General features: G+C 38.6%; 1 pseudogene; it reads left to right on the forward strand.

Annotated features, from left to right (window-relative positions):
* The first annotated feature begins 16,508 nt into the window (after positions 1-16,508).
* LOC137773503 (translationally-controlled tumor protein pseudogene) lies at positions 16,509-17,027 on the forward strand (annotated as a pseudogene).
* The last annotated feature ends 1,069 nt before the right edge of the window (positions 17,028-18,096 follow it).

Genomic DNA, 18,096 nt, shown 5'->3' on the forward strand with positions numbered 1-18,096 from the left:
TAGGAAAGAGGTAAGAAGGGGGGCAGGGGACCATCAGGGGAGAGCCTTGTTCTGTGAGGATTTGTCAGGCACAGCATGTCCTGTGGTCCCGATGTTAAAGGACAGCCAGAGATTGGTCGTAGGCCTGTGTCTCATCCAACCAGACCACAGATAAGCTGTGTTGTCAACTCAGTATGATAGAACACCTTGTCCAGACTCACAAGTTTGCTTCTAGGAGAGTGACCGAGAGAAGGCAAGGAGGGAAGGGAGGTGACGGGCACGTTAACGAGAGCAGTCCACGATGTTTTCCGTATGGACATTTGTACCTGGGTTCCCTCTAATGACTCATATCTTAAGTCCTGCTTTGTCTCCCGGAGCTTCAAACCAGCTGTCTGCACCGAAGCACTTTGACACATTATTGTGCTGTACACCGGCTTGCTCATTTCATCAGCGGCGGTGCTGCGCTTCACATGGAGCATGTCGCATTTGACGGATTTACCACAAGACTGTGGGCTCTATTTTCCGCAGCACTGTGGCTCCCATTAGTGATAGCAGGAGTCATGTTTATGCATGAAGAGAGACTGTTCGACTGGGCAATTGTAGCCTCCACTGCAGGCATGAGCATGGCTCCCACTTGTCAAGTGGGGCTAATAGGGTATACGCATATGCACTGGAGAATCAATTCTCTGGACATGGACCCCTACTACAAAAATAATTGCTACTCACTGGTGGTAAAGATCTCAGCAATGTCAGGGCCGTAATGGTGAGATTAATGCTCTACTGTTCCTGGCTGGGCCATTTCTCTGTAATAACAACAACAACAACAAAGTCCCTGGCCTGAGAGCTGGATATGTTTTTCAGGTGAAATCTGGAGCTGTGCTGATTTGCTGTGCTATTTGGGTGACGCTTTTCTCTGTAGACATTTTTCTCTCCATAGACTGTAATTAGTTGAATCAACTAATGAATGGCTTGGAGTCCAGTCCTAAGTATACATATGACTGTGGGCAAGCTGTTTCTTCTTCGTGAGCCTTGGTGTCTTCAGCTTTAAAATAAGGAAGCTGCATGAGCTGGTTTCTAAGCATTTTGCTCATCTGTCTGTTAAACAGGAATCATGTTATATTGAAAATACATTTGATTTTTGTTTTATTTTTTTTCCCTACTACATTATGATCACATTTCTCATTTTATCTCAAGAGCGTAGCCCAGTTCTTTGTACATATCATATGGGTTCAGTAGATGTTTTGTTTATTGAAAATAAAATTTTGTGATTCTATAACTATAAATCATTTGTGTTCTCACTGGGCAGGAATGCAATTCCTTGGATGACATATTTATTGTTCCTCTTTTTGTATCAGTAAACATAGAAAAAATTAATGAAATTGAATTTATTGCAATAGTATCGTTAATATTATGTTACGTTATTATATTATAAAATATTTAGTAAAGAGAGACTTACTGAGCACTTACTATTGGCAAGAATAGTCAGAGAATTCATAGATGAACTTGAATGACAGACTACGTAGAACTTATTTTGATCTGTGAAGGATTGGTACACTTGCTGAATAGGCAGGGAAAAAAAGGGGAAGTCTGTAGATGAGAAGAAAATAAATATGACTGCAAAGTGTGAATAGTAGAGAGAGTCTGTACAACAACGAAGTGACTTGTTGATTTGCAACCAAAGTTGCAGTTGGAGAATGGAAGAAAATAAGGTTAAGTGTGGTGACCAAGTGATGAGGGTCTTGGTTGAGACCCAGGTATAATTTAAATTTATCACAGTAACAACAATGTAACTGTAGGAATTAATGGTCTTTTCTGAAAAGCAGAATGTCATAGTGAGAGCTGACTCAGAGAAAAGATACTTTAAAATGTTCACCTGATCAGAAAACAGATGGAATCTGATTCCTTTCTTTTTAACAGGAAGCTCAGCTTCCACCCACTATGGAATAGCTACATTCAAACTGATGTTCCAACTTAGAACTCAGTATGCTTAGACAAAATTATATTCATTATAGACCACTTCATTATCTAATTGAGTCATCTTTTATTTTCTCTTGGGCTCTCTCCGCATTTGTTTGAGTGTTTAGTTTTTGTGATGGTTAATTTTATGTGTCAGCTTGACTAGGCTGTGATAGCCAAACATCTGTCTGGATGTTGCTGTGAAGGTAGTTTTTAGATGTGATTAACATTTAAATTAGGAGACATGGAGTAAAGCAGATGACCCTCTATAATGTGGGTGGGCCTCGTGCAATCAGCTGAAGGCCTTAAAAGAAAAGACTGAGGTCTCCTGAGGAAGAAGGAATTCAGCCTTGAGACTGACTTTGGACTCTCGCTGCAACATCACCTCTTCCGTGGGTCTCCAACCTGCCAACCTGCTCTGCAGACTTTGAACTTGTCAGCTCTTCTAATCATGTGAACCAATTCCTTAAAATAAATCTCTCTCTCTCTCTCTCTCTCTCGAGACAGCCTATGGATTTTGTTTCTCTGGAGAAACCTGACTAATTCAGTGGTTTTTTCCATGGTTAAGCTGCTCTGATACAATACGTTGAAAATCCAGTTGATGAACTCAGAAGTCACTCAGTCATATTTTTCTGCCTTGGTCCCAATCCCTTTGCCATCCGTGCCCTCAACCTTCAACTGCTTGATGAAAGAGAGTACATATTTCCTCTACACTGTTTCATCTTTATTGCTGATGGAGTCTAAGAGAAAGAAATTTACGTTTTTTTGGTCCATAATATGGGTTGGAAATACCACTGTCATAAAAGATGCTCACCCCGCTTCAACAGCACCTAAAAAAGATTCCAGCCAATTTAGTGCATATAAAGCACCAAACTATAGTTGTTACTCAATGAGTTATTTTCCTCCTCCTGCTCTTTCTTCCTTTTGTTATTTTTTTGAAAACAATATCTTGACCTACTCTCACTCCCTTCTGCTGCCTTCTCCCTTTCACCTCACTGTAGAACTCACCTCTTCCAGAGATGCAAATGTAAAATGGATACTTTTTCCAAATGTTTTATTTGTTTTCTATTTCATAGAAAGCTTAATTTCACTGAAATACGAGTAAAGACATTTCTAGAGTCTGCTTCAGAGTAATCTTCCATCTTTTGAAAGTAGTGAAAACAGATAGCAAGCATGCTAAAATAAGAGCTGTTACACTGTTTATGCCAGAATTTGTAAACACTGGGCAACTAGTTCTTCTCTGCTTAGGAGAACTATTTTGGCTATGGTCTTCTTGCTCTATTTTTGACCATGTAAACTCAATGAATTTTGCTTGGAGCCATGTGCCTGATTACAGATCAAGAGGTACTGCTGGGGAATAAGATATACTTTGGGATTTTGCTTGTCATCTAATTAGGTTCTATTTTTTCCTTATGTTTTTGCAGTTTTGAAGTTAATGTATATTCACTGCAAAAAAAAAAAAAAAAAAACCCACAAAAAAACCCTGAAAAATTAAACAATTTCAGCCATAATTTACTAGCATATAAATAACAATTGTTAATAGTTATAGTATGTTTTCTTCTATCCTTTGTGTATATGTATGTGTGTGCATGCCTTTGTGTGTGTGTGTGTGTCTGTGTGTCATGTGTGTCTGTGTGTGTGTGTGTATGAGAGAGAGAAAGGTCTAAATTACTCTTCAGATAAAAGTATCTCACATTTCTTAATACTGGGTACAATCAAATTTCATCTGACTCTGTTCTTGTCTATTACGGTTGACGTCCAATCTTTGTTATTTTCAGCGTCTGCTCCCCCCTTTCTTAGGCTTGAACAGAATGACAGCATTTCTGCGATCCAGGAAATTAGGAAGACCTTCTGTTCTTTAGTTTATTTAGAGACTGCCTCCCAGTGCCCCTGCCCTGTTCCACGTGGGGGCCTCCTATGCTTCCAGAGCCACAGAGCTTAATATTCTGCTTTTAGGGCCATTGCCACACACCATTTGGAGGTCCCGCCATTCCTGCTTGCTCTTCAAACACACTTAAATTTGCCATCTAGAGTCACTCACTGACGGTATTTGCCGCCTTCTCATCCTTTTCTCATGATCTTGAGGACTCCTCCACTCTTCCATCTGTTGCTTGTCGATCCCCAAATCAGGCCATGCTCTCCTCTAAACCTCAGACATACCCAGCCTTTCTTTCCCATTCATTTCTATCGCATTATTTTAAGGTTCATCTGAACAACTCTGTCCTTAAGATGGACAGATCCCAAGCCCTGACACCCAGCTTAGACTATTTAACATTCCAGGAGCTAAGAAGGTTCCAGTCTTGACATCTAATCTCTGGAAACCCATCCCCCAAGGATATACAGGAAGCTTCTTCTAAAAGCAGCAAAAGATAATAAATTTGAGTTTTCATGTGCTATTGTATTAAATGCCAACACCTCAGTTTGTTTGAGTATAAACAAAAACATAATTGGGGTGATATTATAAATACAAGGTTTGTAACTCTCTTTTTAAAAAAACTAACATCATGACTATTTTCCTATGCACTTTTTTTTTTTTCTTCCAGTTTGCGTTGGTTAAAATAAATGAGCATATGTTCAGGGTGTTAGCTGGTATATGTCCAACCAACTTGGGCTCTTCACTTAGGTTATCTCAAGTGCTTCATAAAGAAATAACATAAATGCTTTTTGCAGAGCATCCCAGCCCTACTGGACAGTTGGGAAAAAATTAAGTTTTCTGTTTCTGAACTCTGCACAAAGCATTCAGAACACTTGCCTTGAGCTTTATTTAACCAACTATGTCATGTCTGATTAACCTAGTTATTCACAGACAGAAGAAGTTGTACCAAAGTAGTCTTCATTTGCTTTTTCCTTTTTCACCCTTCCCATTCTGTGGTGGTTAAAGGTGCCTGTAATTCTTGACTGGTCCCTTTTGAGACTGAACTTTATCTCCTCTACCCTTGAATGTGTGCTATGATAGTTTAACCAATAGAATATGGCCCAAGTCATACTTGGGCAATTATGAGTCTAGCTTTTACAAGGACTGGCAGCTTTCATTTCTTCTTTCTTGGAATTCTTGCTCTTGGATACTCCCTCTCAGAACCCAGCCCCCATGCTGTGAGATGCTCAAGCCACTGGGCATTCCTGTCTGTTGCCCATCTGAGCCATGGGGCCGTCTTGGTGGTTCCAGATCAACTGAGCCCTCAGATAACTACAGGCTCAACCAATATTAGAACTGCCTAGTTAACATACAGAATCTCAGATGATAACAAAATAAAATAAAACAGTCATTGTTTTAAGTCAGTAGCTTTTGAAGTGGTTTGTTTTGAAGCAGTATAAAAGATAAAAGAAATACATTCTTTTGGTCTCTGTTGTTATAGGATCATGAATAAAGTGAAAGTTTAGCATCCCACCAGGTTTGTTATTGGTTTCCACGTGGTGGAGCCATCTTCCAAAAAAGACCAGTTCAGTTTCATAAAAGCTTATTGAGAACCTACTCTGTGCCAGGCAGATGGTTAGGTTTTGGAGATAAGACAAAGTCTGAGCAAGAGGCAGAGAATTTAGCAGAGAAAACATGTATAAATGAATAATTACTACATAATTAGTAATGAATACATGAGATACAATGAATGAATTACAGAGATAATTAATTTTCTATTTCACAAATACTTGAGCATCTGTTACATGCCAGATACTCAAGACAGTTGGAGTATATTCAAAGGGAGTTCTTGGTCTGGAGAAATTTGCCAACTAGTAAGCAAGATAGATTCAAAACAGATATTTTCAATATAATGTGGCAAGTGCTAGGACTGATATATGAAGTAGTTGGTAACTCAATGTCATTATGTGTATGTTGCCTAGCAGAGAGAATAGCATTTAAAAGATGCTAAAGGCATTTCATATTCTGTCCTCCTTCCTTGTGGTGACAAATTTTATTTTCCAAAAAGAGCTGCAACAATATCTTCTATCCCACATGTCCTTCAATAATAATGTGACCTCGAGTCTCTCCCATCAAGGGGAAGAGTCTCATGGCACTCCTTTTGAAGCTGGGCTGGCCTCCAGGACTCACCTGTAACCAGTAGAACTTGGTAGAAGTGATGCTGCATGACTTCTGAGGATAGGCCAGAAAGGGCCAAGCAGTGTTAGCGTTGATCTCCTAGAATACTCAGTTATCAGCTGTTCCGTCTCACGGGGCTTTCTCTGGAGCCCAGCTGCCATGCTGTGATAAGCCCAAGCTACATGGAAACACTGCATGCAGGCATGCTGATCGACAGACCTTGTGAGCCCAGCCTTTGGGTCGTCCTAACTCAAGCACCGGACATGTGAGTGAAGGACCTTCCAGATAATTCCATCCCCTGACTAATTGAGTCACCCTCAACCCACTTGAGTCTTCCGAGCTGAGATCCCAGATGCCCTGGAGCAGAGACAAGCCAGCCTCACTGTACTCTGTTCAAAATCCTGACCCACAACATCCATGACCATGTAAAATGGTTGCTATTTTTACGTCACTAAGTGTGGAGAGTGGTTTGTTACATAGCAATAGATAATTAGAATAGATGGGTTCCAAGAAAGAACCACTTTACAATGAATTATATTATTTTTGAATAGTGTTTATGGTGAGGTACCAGTATTTCTGGATGCAGGTCGTTCAGTTAACTCAGAAACTGAGAAAACATTTTGTCACTAATTCATCTCTGAATGCAGATCACAGGGTTTTGGGACCCCTTCCCTGACTTCTCCGCATTTGTAAAATTATGGGTCTACTTGCTTGAGGAATATTTCATTTCTTTTGATGAGAACTACTTCTCTTCATCTTCAGATTTAGTGCCAATGGAAATGTTGGAAAAAACTGATGTATTTGATATTCATGTCTTAATTCTGTAAGACAGAGCATTTTAGTAACTGATAAGTGGGAGAGTATGCCTTGCCGTATGCAAAGACACTGGCTACCTCAAATATAATGTGTTTTGTGGCTTTTAATCACTAATTAGCATTTGCAGGAGGAATTTGTTTATATGAAGAGGACTTGAAGAAAAATGCAATATTAAACAGTACAGTTCTCTTCCACTTTAGTCATTAGTCCTACCACTTATTAACAATTAAACCATGTACAGTTCTCAGATTGGCAACTTGCAAATTGTCTAAGGAAGATACTTTAATTATGTGAATTGAAAGAGACACTTTTTTTTTTGCTACTTTTAAAAATCTTACTGTAATTGAGAAGTCATTAAAAGTTGGAATACAGTTCCATTAAATTTAGAGGGGGAAAAAGGAGACTGTGTTAATATCCAAAACATCTCCTTTCTTAGACGGTAGTCTTGACAGATGAAATAATGAAATCTGAGTCTTTGTGGTGGTAAAATAGGTGACACAGAAGGAAAACAAGGAGGTACAATAAATGGTTAATTAATGGATGCCAATTATATCTCAGTCAGGATCAAATAAATGTCCTACAGAAGTGAGAGGGCTAGTGGTTAAAGAAGGGATAGAATGGAGCCGGAGGGGACAAAATGTGGGTAAGTCTACTGTTGCCCCCTCTTGACAGCCACGTGCTGCTAGGTCAGGATAAAAAAGAGAAAGAAAAGAAAAGAAATCTCCTGGGATGATTGCACATTTGGAATCTGAAAGTTCTGACGGTGAATGCCTGTTATTCGCAGAAAAGACATACTTCTAGATTCCTAGCTTTCCCATTCTTTGCACATTGGCTAGAATTAAAAGACTTGATGGCCAGGAGGAAAGCACGAGATAGATCCCAGATCCAGAAGATCTTTCCAGGTCTCGGACTTCACAGCGTCATCATATCGCTGCCCGTCCCAGTCCTCAGGCTTCTCTGTCATTTTCTTTTTGTTTGGCAAGTAATATATTTTTGTAAGGCCCCTCCGAGTTTACCTGAGTTGCTTAATCACAACTTTCCTTAAAAGACCAGGATGTAAGGTGAGCACCATGACTGTTCTGTCCATCTTCTGTTCAGGTAGTTCATGGGTGAACTGTCTTGGGTTTTCCCAAGTAAAGGAATCATGGAAGATGTTGCCTGAGGCAAGAGAAGTCCAACCCATTTAGGGTTTAGTCCATTCCGTGCTGAACGTGAGCTGGAATATATTCAGACTTTTCTATGTATCATTTTGGAATATACCCACATAGTAAAAATAATTTTAAAAATCGAATATTCTCAGGAATTTTTTCCTAACAAAGTAAAAGAGATTTTCATCGAATGTTAATTTGAATATCTTTGAGGAGATAATACACGTCTAACTATTGGGATGTGAAAGTGCACATTTGCGGTACTTTTGTTCCATTAATTTTTTTTTTTTTTTGAGCTTGCTTGTCAGTTCAGTCACCAAGCTTCACTAAGCTTTGCTAATTTTGTGAAATTTGGAATAGTGTTTTGCCACTTTAGAGATAATCCCTGAAAGCTTCCTTCTTGCAGATGGCAATAAATCATTCTCTCCACTAAAAGCCTCCATGTCATTTGAAATTTATTACACAGAGTGCGTAGTGGACTTAAAAGCCATTTCACGTGTCTTATTACTTCAATCATCTAATTTATGGGTTTCAGCCGCAATTGTAGTTGGAAAAAGTATTTTCCTTGCTCTGATCAATATGAGTCTGGTTTTGCATTCATCCCCACTAACCCTCCCTGCCTGATTTCATCTACTACTCTTCTTGGATTTTATAGCTTCTGTAGTCATTCTCCAGTATCTATCATTCAAGGCAATACAGGTCTGAAATGGAAAGAAAGTGCCAACAAGGCTGATATAGATTGACTAAGCTTTACCAGCTCTTAGCTGCACTTGTCAAAAGATATCTTAGTTACTACTAGTTGAGCAATCTCGCCCTAGGGCAGGAGAAGCTGTCAAAAACTCCTGTGTTTAATATGTACATCTCTGGCTTCATGGAGAGAGTATGAAGGAAGCCTATTAAACACAGATGAGGTAAGACTAAGTAACACACACTTAACACAAAGAATGAAAAGGAATTGGGTACTCTTTATTGACATATTGAAAGCATTTGGGTTTTTTTTTCCCTTCCACAATAAATAATCTCTGTTCCCTTTCAGTCATTTTCATCCCCAATAATGAAAGATAGTATCAATAGATTAATAAAATGAAGAGGAATGTGGGAATATTATAGTTCCCTATAGCAGTCTGGAGTCTCATATGACAAACATACCCATGCAGGTGTAACAATGATTGAACCACTGCAGGGTCCAGGCTTAGACTCAGTCTTTGTCACCACGATGGTTGTAAAAGCCAACTACTGTATTCTTTGATTTCAATATCAGAAAAATCAGATGTGCCCCCAAATATTCCTATCTTGAGTAGGTGATTCAGTACCACATGAATGATTACATCTAACCCTTGTTGACTTTACATTTTCAATCCATTCAAGCTCATGGGAAAATTAAAAGTTGATTCAAAGACCACTACATGCAAGATACTAAAAGATAACCACACCTCCCTATACAATTTTTAGTCAACATTGGGAAGTGAGCAATGTTTTGTCTTTTGCACGCAAATACTCCCTCCTTCATTGCTCTTTCCTTCCTCTCCAGAGGATCTTATGCGGGTGCCCGTCCTCCCGTTTTCTTTTTTTTTTTTTTTTAATTTTTGGCTGTGTTGGGTCTTTGTTGCTGTGTGCAGGCTTTCTCTAATTGTGGCAAGCAGGGGGCTACTCTTTGTTGCAGTGTGCGGGCCTCTTGTTGCGGAGCCCAGGCTCTAGGCACGCAGGCTTCAGTAGTTGTGGCTCGCAGGCTCTAGAGCGCAGGCTCAGTAATTGTGGTGCTTGGGCTTAGTTGCTTTGCCGCATGTGGGATCTTCCTGGACCAGGGATCGAACCCGTGTCCCCTGCATTGGCAGGCAGATTCTTAACCACTGCGCGCAGGGAAGTCCCTCCCCTACTCTTTTGTGACCAAATTGTTGCTTGCTTCCAGAACAGCCTTTTCTCTCTCTTTTCTTGCTTGCAGGAGAACACACTTCCACAGTAGATGCAGAATACGCCTTATACTTTTCTTCTCATCTCCTTTGCACCTATGACGTGGGTATGAGATCTAATTCCAGTGAAAAAGACTGGAGGAGATGTCCACTAGGAGTTCCTGGGAAACATTTTACCTAATAAAATAGGCATGGGGGAGGAAATACCTCCCTTCTCATAATACAGTCATGTCAGCCTGTGACACCCGGGATCGCTGTAGCGTCTTGCCAACACGTGGAGAATGACAGAGTGAAAAGATGGCAGGACCAGAGTCCTTGGTAGTGAGCTGCCCTCTATCTGGAACACTTTGTTTTTGAAAAACAATATGTTTTTACAGAGGCAGGTGGTGTTTAGCAGTTTGGCCAAATAGTCTGGAATTTCTAGCTCTGAGATACTTTTACGTGTCTCCACAATTAGAAGGATACTGTCCTTTCTTTGTGGTTCTTGTCACCTTCAACGTAAATTAACGTATCGGTCTAGGCTGAGAGGTTAAGGCAGGAGCTCTGTGATCCAGATCCATCTGGAAGTTTGCTCATTAAAGACAGCCATGGAAGCTAAAGACAAGAGTCATACTCCTCAGATATGGGGACCTCTACTCTTTCTTTTTTTTCCCCCTTAGCTCAATTCTCTCCCCAAATATAAAGGAATCCATGATTCCAGACAAAGACATTTTTTAAAGTGAACATTGGACACAAAAGACTTCACATACCAACATAATATAATAAAGCTGCGGGCTAGTTTCCCTTATGAATAAATGCAGTCGTCATAAATAAAATGGAACAAATTGAATGCAGCAACACACTAAGAGAGAAAACACCTTGGCCACATGGTGTTCATGCCAGCAATTTAAGAATGGATCAATATTAGGAAATATTTTAACATAATTCTCTTATTTTAAACTGGAGGAGAAAAATCCTATAAGCATTCCCACCCATGGGGAAAAAAAAAGCATTTAACAACATTTTGTATCCGTTCTTCATAAAGAGCTCTTCATAAACTCAGAACAATGGGCCCATCATTAACATGATGGATAGGTAGATAGATGGAGATCCTGATGATATTCTGGTGTAATAAGAAGCTGTCATGAGTTAAAAAAAAGAGAAAGGTAAAACTTGAGAAGGAAGCATGATATATATGAAAAGTAAGAAATTTACAGCTAGAAAACATAGATTTGCATTTCAGTTTTTCTACCTGCAATCTGTGAGACCTTAGGCATATCACTTCACTCTCTTGGATTTCAGACATTTCACTGAAAAAATGCGGCTGGTAATAGCTACCTTAAGAGGATTAATGTGATCAAAGTACATTAAAGCACTAACTTATACGGGGTTTTCATAAATGGTTGCTTTGGAAAAAAAATACCACCTGTTCTGGAGATTTACCCACCCCAAAACAGAGAGGATAAAAACCAGAAAACATCTGAACATACACTTACTTGAAGTCAATAGATGTTCAAAATTTCCTCTGATTAATCCAGGAGCATGGGTACTTCCTCATTCTGATCCTTCGGATAAGATCTTCAATGATAAAAATAAAAGTTTCAAAAACGTTCTGTGACCCATATCATGACAGAAAGTTGACTCTTCTTTGTCATTCACGTTGACCCAAAACAAGATACGTGTTTTCTGAGAATGTGCCTGCAACTTGTTGATTTGGGATCCATGACATTCTCCAGACAATAGGACTTCATTCAGGTTCCTGGAACTGCCCGTCAGAGTTCCCTTCACCATCCTTTCTGTTTCTCTGACCTTCTGCTTCTCCAGTCAAGACGCATAACTTATGGAAAATTGGAGAAGCCATTAACTTTCTTCCTTTTTCCTGTAGCTCTCTTCTGAAATTGCAAATTAATTTCCACAGTATGGCTCTGCAGTTTTTCTAAGACTGTGATCCTATTTATCTTAAGTGTAGCACTAAGGGGAGGAAATGGTAGCTCAATCCAGGTGTCCACATTGACTCTGCACACGTTCATATTTTCGTGAAACCCAATCATGTGTTTTTATGTTTTCAGTAGTTTCAGTTTCATTTGGTTCATGCCTTATTGCATTAATAAGTATAATTTCTTTTTTTAATTTAAGTTTTATTTTTATATTGGAGTATAGTTGACTTACAGTGTTGTGTTAGTTTCAGGTATACAGCAAAGTGATTCAGTTATACATATACGTAAGGCCAATAGGAATCCAAGAAATTAGGCTCCTGAGGATCTTGAGTCTAAAAACTGTCTTCAATTGAAGAAGACATCTAGTAAATTTCTTCAACAAATTTTCACCATGTTGTCTGCTTATATTAAAATAAAGAACCGCATTCTGCTTCAGTTCCTTCTAAATATCCCACAGATTCTCGGTGGATAATTTATAGTTTTTACCTCTTTGTTCATTGCATCATGTAATGAATAGGTCGTGCAAAGTTAACAAAACACAATCTTTTGCTATAAACTATGAAATGTAAACTGTGCCCACCAACCATCACTTTTGAACTGGAATACATTTTGTTTTTGTTGTTGTTCTAGGTGCCCCATCTGTGGCATGTGAATTTCTATATTTGGATCAAACTTCTCATATTTCGTGCTCTTAGGCATTTAGGTCATAGATGTTCTTGTATGCTAAAATTATTTAACATTTTTTTCTTGCTAAAAATTTTAAACAGACCACATGCAGGGGGTTATCAATAGAAAAAAAATAGTGGTATCAAAATACCTTTTTTTTCTGATTAAAAACAGGAAATTTAAGGAGTGAGTAAAAAAAATAGAGAAGAAAATAACAATTGTCTATAGTTACACCATTCAGAAATAACTACTCTTGACGGTTTGTTTCATTTGTTTCCCATCTTTTTTGCAATGTGTATATGTGAGATATATGAATATATTTATGCATTTATACCTTTCTATTTATAGAAGGAAGTATGGGAAGAGGGCCTGTCTTGGTTTTTCTCAAACAATAAATCTTAGGTTGCTGTGTGCTTCACCAATTCACAAACAAACACTGGCTTATTTATCATGCCTTTACTATTATTTTGTTTAATTCATTATCTTTTTAAGGGCTCAGAAAGCCTTTGGAACCTGCCAAATAATCTTCTAAATCTTTTACTATTTTAGGAGCTCATTTATCTAATTCTTTTAGGAAGATGGGAGGAATTAAAATGTCTAGAATTATATACATCTTGCTTAAAGGAATAGACACATATGAGTAGACAAATGTAGACAAATGTTCTCCCTAATTCTTTTTTTTTTAAATTCATTTTTATTGGAGTATAGTTGCTTTACAATGTTGTGTTAGTTTCTGCTGTGCAGCAAATTGGATCAGTTATACGTATACATATATCCCCTCCTTTTTTGGATTTCCTTCCCATTTAAGTCACCACAGAGCATTGAGTAGAGTTCCCTGTGGTATACAGTAGGTTCTCATTAGTTAAATCATCAGATATTTATTTTGTGCATGCTGAAATGTCTGACTGGTAGAAGGCCTGTGTCACTCGTGCTCTGGTTTCATAACTAGTGTATATGTTTAAAATGTACAGGGAAACCCCTTGTCCAGCAGCCATATTGCCATGGATTAATACCTGATACTTTGACTTAAGTCATCAAAGACATTCTTGTGATTAAATGGGTGAATTGTCTTAAGAAATTAATTGAAACAAGATTTCCAGGGTGATGCCAATGTGAATTGTGGTACCAAACACAAATTAGAGCAAAAAACCCCCCCAAAACCCTTAATAATGTAAACAGTTCAAAAAGAATCAAATTGAATCCTTTTCCTTATAGATTATTTTTTCTGTTTAAATTCTTAGTCTCTCTTCTGTGTAAATGTGGTCTGTCTGATCATAACAAAGGAAGCAAATCATCCACCTTGTATTGAGGCTTTTGGAGAATTTCTTCTTCAAAATATATTCTTTAAAAACAAGTTCCATTTTCAACACTACATACTCACAGTTTTCCTGGGCTGGGAGTGGGGAACAGGGGGAAACTTCACACAGATGACCATTGAAAACTTCACAATTCATTAAAAGGACTTCTGCTTTAACCAATATATTCTATGAGCATTGCTAACAAAGGAAAAATTAAATTCACATTTTCTTTTTTTCCGTGGGAGTATAGCCAAAATTCTATAGAAAAGTGAAGCTGAAGTAAGGCTCCTAGACAGCTCTCAAACTGGACTCAACCTCTGTGTAACTTCACAGTGGCTGAACTAGAGCTTTCAACAAGGAGATTTTAGATGGATAAGCTTGGAAATTTCCTTTATAAAATTCAACCTTCCAAACAGAAATTGGAGGTAGAGCCGATCTCGGACTGAATTTCAGGTGAGCAAAATAATACATTATTTTTCTAGGGGCAGAGTGCAATAGGAATTTATGCGATGGGCAGGCAAGATTCTAAGAATGAGAAATTGTATTTCTTAAATCTCTCTAGAGACCACTGCAGACACATGTGCCTTGAAGAAGTCCTTCCATGTGTCTTCTGATTCTCAGGCAAACATTTTTAAGCAACAGCAAGAGAGATGACATTTTATTTTTCTCCATAAGAGACTCTCTTGGAAGGTTATTTTATAGTTTCTTTCTTAGACTCGTTCCGAAGAGGTTTTTCTTAGTCCAGGACTCATATCTCTTATAAAAGGTGGAGAGAAGATGGACTAGGGCTTGGGAAATGTGTGAGAGTGTAATTTAAAGTTCTTCCTTTTATCAGCAGAGTTCTGTCTATATCCTTCTAAAGTTACAGAGCCCAAACTGAAGAATGATTTTCAGGTAGTCTGGGGGATGTGAGATATACTGTCCCCTACTTCAAAATTGCTTTACTTCTGCTTGTGCACCTTACCACCATGTGTGTGCTTATTAGTTGCTAGCTAATATTTTTAGTAACAGAAAATGCCTGGCAAGTACCAAATCAGCTCTCAGCCTACAAGTCATCATTAATACATCAAACCACTTTTTCTCTCTGAGCTCACAAGCCTGAATCGAGCAGCTATTACGATTCAATCAGCACTGTCATAGTAGATAAAATCTGATCACCTGAGCCCTAGATTTCAATCAGCCACCATACTCCTGGCGGGGAGTGGAAGACTAAAGGTTTCAATGCAAGATGGACTTCAGAATGTAGAGAAAAACCTCGAGTTATCTTCCTGTTACCTAAAACTTTCCAAGCATTAGTTCCCTCAGGTAATAATGTGTTGATATACATGTTCTCAGACATCTTTACAGTCTACAATTGTACAAAAAGGCTAAGACATTGGGTCAAGACAGTATCATTCTTTGTGGATAAAGATAATTACGGTGACAACTGTGCAATCCAACAGAATTCTCTGTGATGAATAAAATATTCTGTGCTGTGATATGGTAGCTACTAGCCACTGTGTCTCTTGAGCCCTTGAAAGGTGGCTTGTGTAACTGAGGAGCTGAATTTTTATGGATGGGCCTAGAGATTATCATAGTAAGTGAAGTAAGTCAGAAAGAGAAAGACAAATACCATACGATATCACTTATATATATGGAATCTAAAATATGATACAAATGAACTTATTTACAAAACAGAAATAGACTTACAGACATAGAGAACAAACTTAGGGTTACCAAAGTGGAAAGGCAGGGGATAAGTTAGGAATTTGGGATTAACTGATACACACTGCTATATATAAAATAAACAATAAGGACCTACTGTATAGCACAGAGAACTATATTCAATATCTTATAATAACCTGTAATGGAAAAGAATCTGAAAAAGAATATACATATATACATAACTGAATCACTTTGCTGGACATCTGAAACATAAATCAATTATACTTCAAATAAAAAAAGAATTTAAATTTATTTAATTTATTGTATTTTATTTTATTCATTTTATTTTGGGCTGCTTTGGGTCTTCGTTGCCACACGCGGGCTTTCTCTAGTTGTGGCGAGTGGGGGCTACTCTTCGTTGCAGTCTATGGGCTTCTCATTGCAGTGGCTTCTCTTGTTGTGGAGCACAGCCTCGCGGGCTTTAGAGTGCAGGCTCAGTAGTTGTGGCACACGGGCTTAGTTGCTCCACAGCATGTGGGATCTTCCTGGACCAGGGCTCGAACCCATGTCCCCTGCATTGTCAGGCGGATTCTTAACCACTGCACCACCAGGGAGGGCCCCCCCCGCCCAAAGAGTTTAAATTTAAATAGCCACATATCTCTACTGGCTACAGTATTGGACAGGGGAATTCTGTAGAATACTTTCATGGAAGGTATCTATCCTATAGGATGATTGAGAATGTTATGATTAAAGTGCATATTTGCTTCTCTGTGATTAAAGTGCATGTTTGCTTCTCTGTGATAAGCCTTTATTTTTTTAAATGGATGCTATAAAAAATAATTATAAAACCTCGAATTGTTGCATGCTTTGGAAGTGTGTAGAAATGGGTGATGTAATTTTTTTAAATTATGAAATATAAAAAATGTGGGCTGGTCCCTAATAAGTTATTTATGTGAACTCCTAAAAAATAAAATAGAGACATGATATTTCTGTCAGTATTCTTTTCATTATAAAATTATATGCAGCTCTTTTTCTGCCCGCTCCCCCCGCCCCCAGAGCACCGCTCCGGCTGCACCGCCCTAGCTCTGAGCTCCGGGCTCCTACTAAGCTAGTGCCACCGTTGTCTCCCTGCAGTCGCCATCATGATCATCTACCGGGACCTCATCAGCCACGATGAGATGTTCTCCGACATCTACAAGATCCGGGAGGTTGCGGACAGGCTGTGTCCGGAGGTGGAGGGGAAGATGGTCAGTAGAACAGAGGGTAACACTGATGACTCGCTCATTGGTGGAAATGCATCCGCTGAAGGCCCCAAGGGCTAAGGTACCGAAAGCACAGTAATCACCGGTGTGGATATTGTCATGAACCGTCACTTGCAGGAAACCAGCTTCACAGAAGAAGCCAACAAGAAGCACATCAAAGATTACATGAAGTCAATCAAAGGGAAGCTTGAAGAACAGAGACCAGAAAGAGTAAAACCTTTTATGACAGGGGCTGCAGAACAAATCAAGCACATCCTTGCTAATTTCAAAAACGATCAGTTCTTTATTGGTGAAAACATGAATCCAGATGGCATGGCTGCTCTGCTGGACTACCGTGAGGATAGTATGATGCCATATATGGCTTTATTTAAGGATGGTCTAGAAATGGAAAAATGTTAACAAATTTGGCTGTTTGGATCCCTTGCTCGTCATGACTGGCTGGCTGCTGCTTTTCATCTACGCAACACCAGGACTTAGACAAATGGGACTGATGGCATCTTGAGCTCTTCGTTTTGATGTTGATTTATTTGGAGTGGAGGCATTGTTTTTGAGAAAAAAAAAAAAAACATGTTATGTAGGTTGTCTAAAAATAAAATGCATTTAAACTCAGAAATTAAAAGTATATGCAGAGTCTCTTTATGGAACTGTGAAATCCTACTATTTGTTATCAGAAACTCTGTCTTCTGTTGCTTTGTTCTTACATCATCTGGTACGTGGTAAGCATTCAACTTTTTTTTTTTTTTTAATTTTAGAATGAATAAGGTTTATTAGGTTCTATCACCCACAGGAGGTACGTCCCAAATCTGCTAATGAGCAGAGCTGAACAGAAAAGGAAAGGAGAGTTATTTAAGAAGTCATCATTTTCTTGCTGCAAGATTGCCCTTGGCTAATGAGCTCACTGCAGGAATTCAATAAATAATAAATACATAAATAAATAAATACACAAACTTTGACCAGCAGTATTTGTTTCACATATATACAATTCTTTCTTCAAGAGTAACATCAAGTTGTAACCAGTTAATTTGTACTTTGTTATTAGGTTCTCTCTGTGCTGTGCTTGTGAGTAGAGATATCCCAAGTGATTCTACATTTTAACTTAAAATGAACTAGGTCTATGTGTTGCCTTTGCATTGGGTTCTTAGTTTTCAATAGGTGTTGCTGAAAAATAGTTAATGCCAGATGATGAAATGGAATGTAGTTTTTTACATCAAGAAGAATGGTTCTGCAGGTAATTTTCCTGAGAGGTTAACTTTCAATTAAAAAATAGTTAGCATGAGTCTTAGACTGTACATCTTGTGTTCTGGACAGTCTTGGAACCCTCCAGTACCAAGGCAGGAATTCAGTTTTCTATCTAACAGCAAAGGGATTATAAAAAGTTCTCAGAGTAGGTGCTGGATATTCTCATAAGCCTCCAGCTCCCTATTGATTGAGACTGTCAAGGCTTGCAAGTCAACTCAGAATGATTGAC

The sequence above is a fragment of the Eschrichtius robustus genome, chromosome 12 (assembly GCF_028021215.1).
Source record: "Eschrichtius robustus isolate mEscRob2 chromosome 12, mEscRob2.pri, whole genome shotgun sequence".
NCBI lineage: Eukaryota > Metazoa > Chordata > Mammalia > Artiodactyla > Eschrichtiidae > Eschrichtius > Eschrichtius robustus.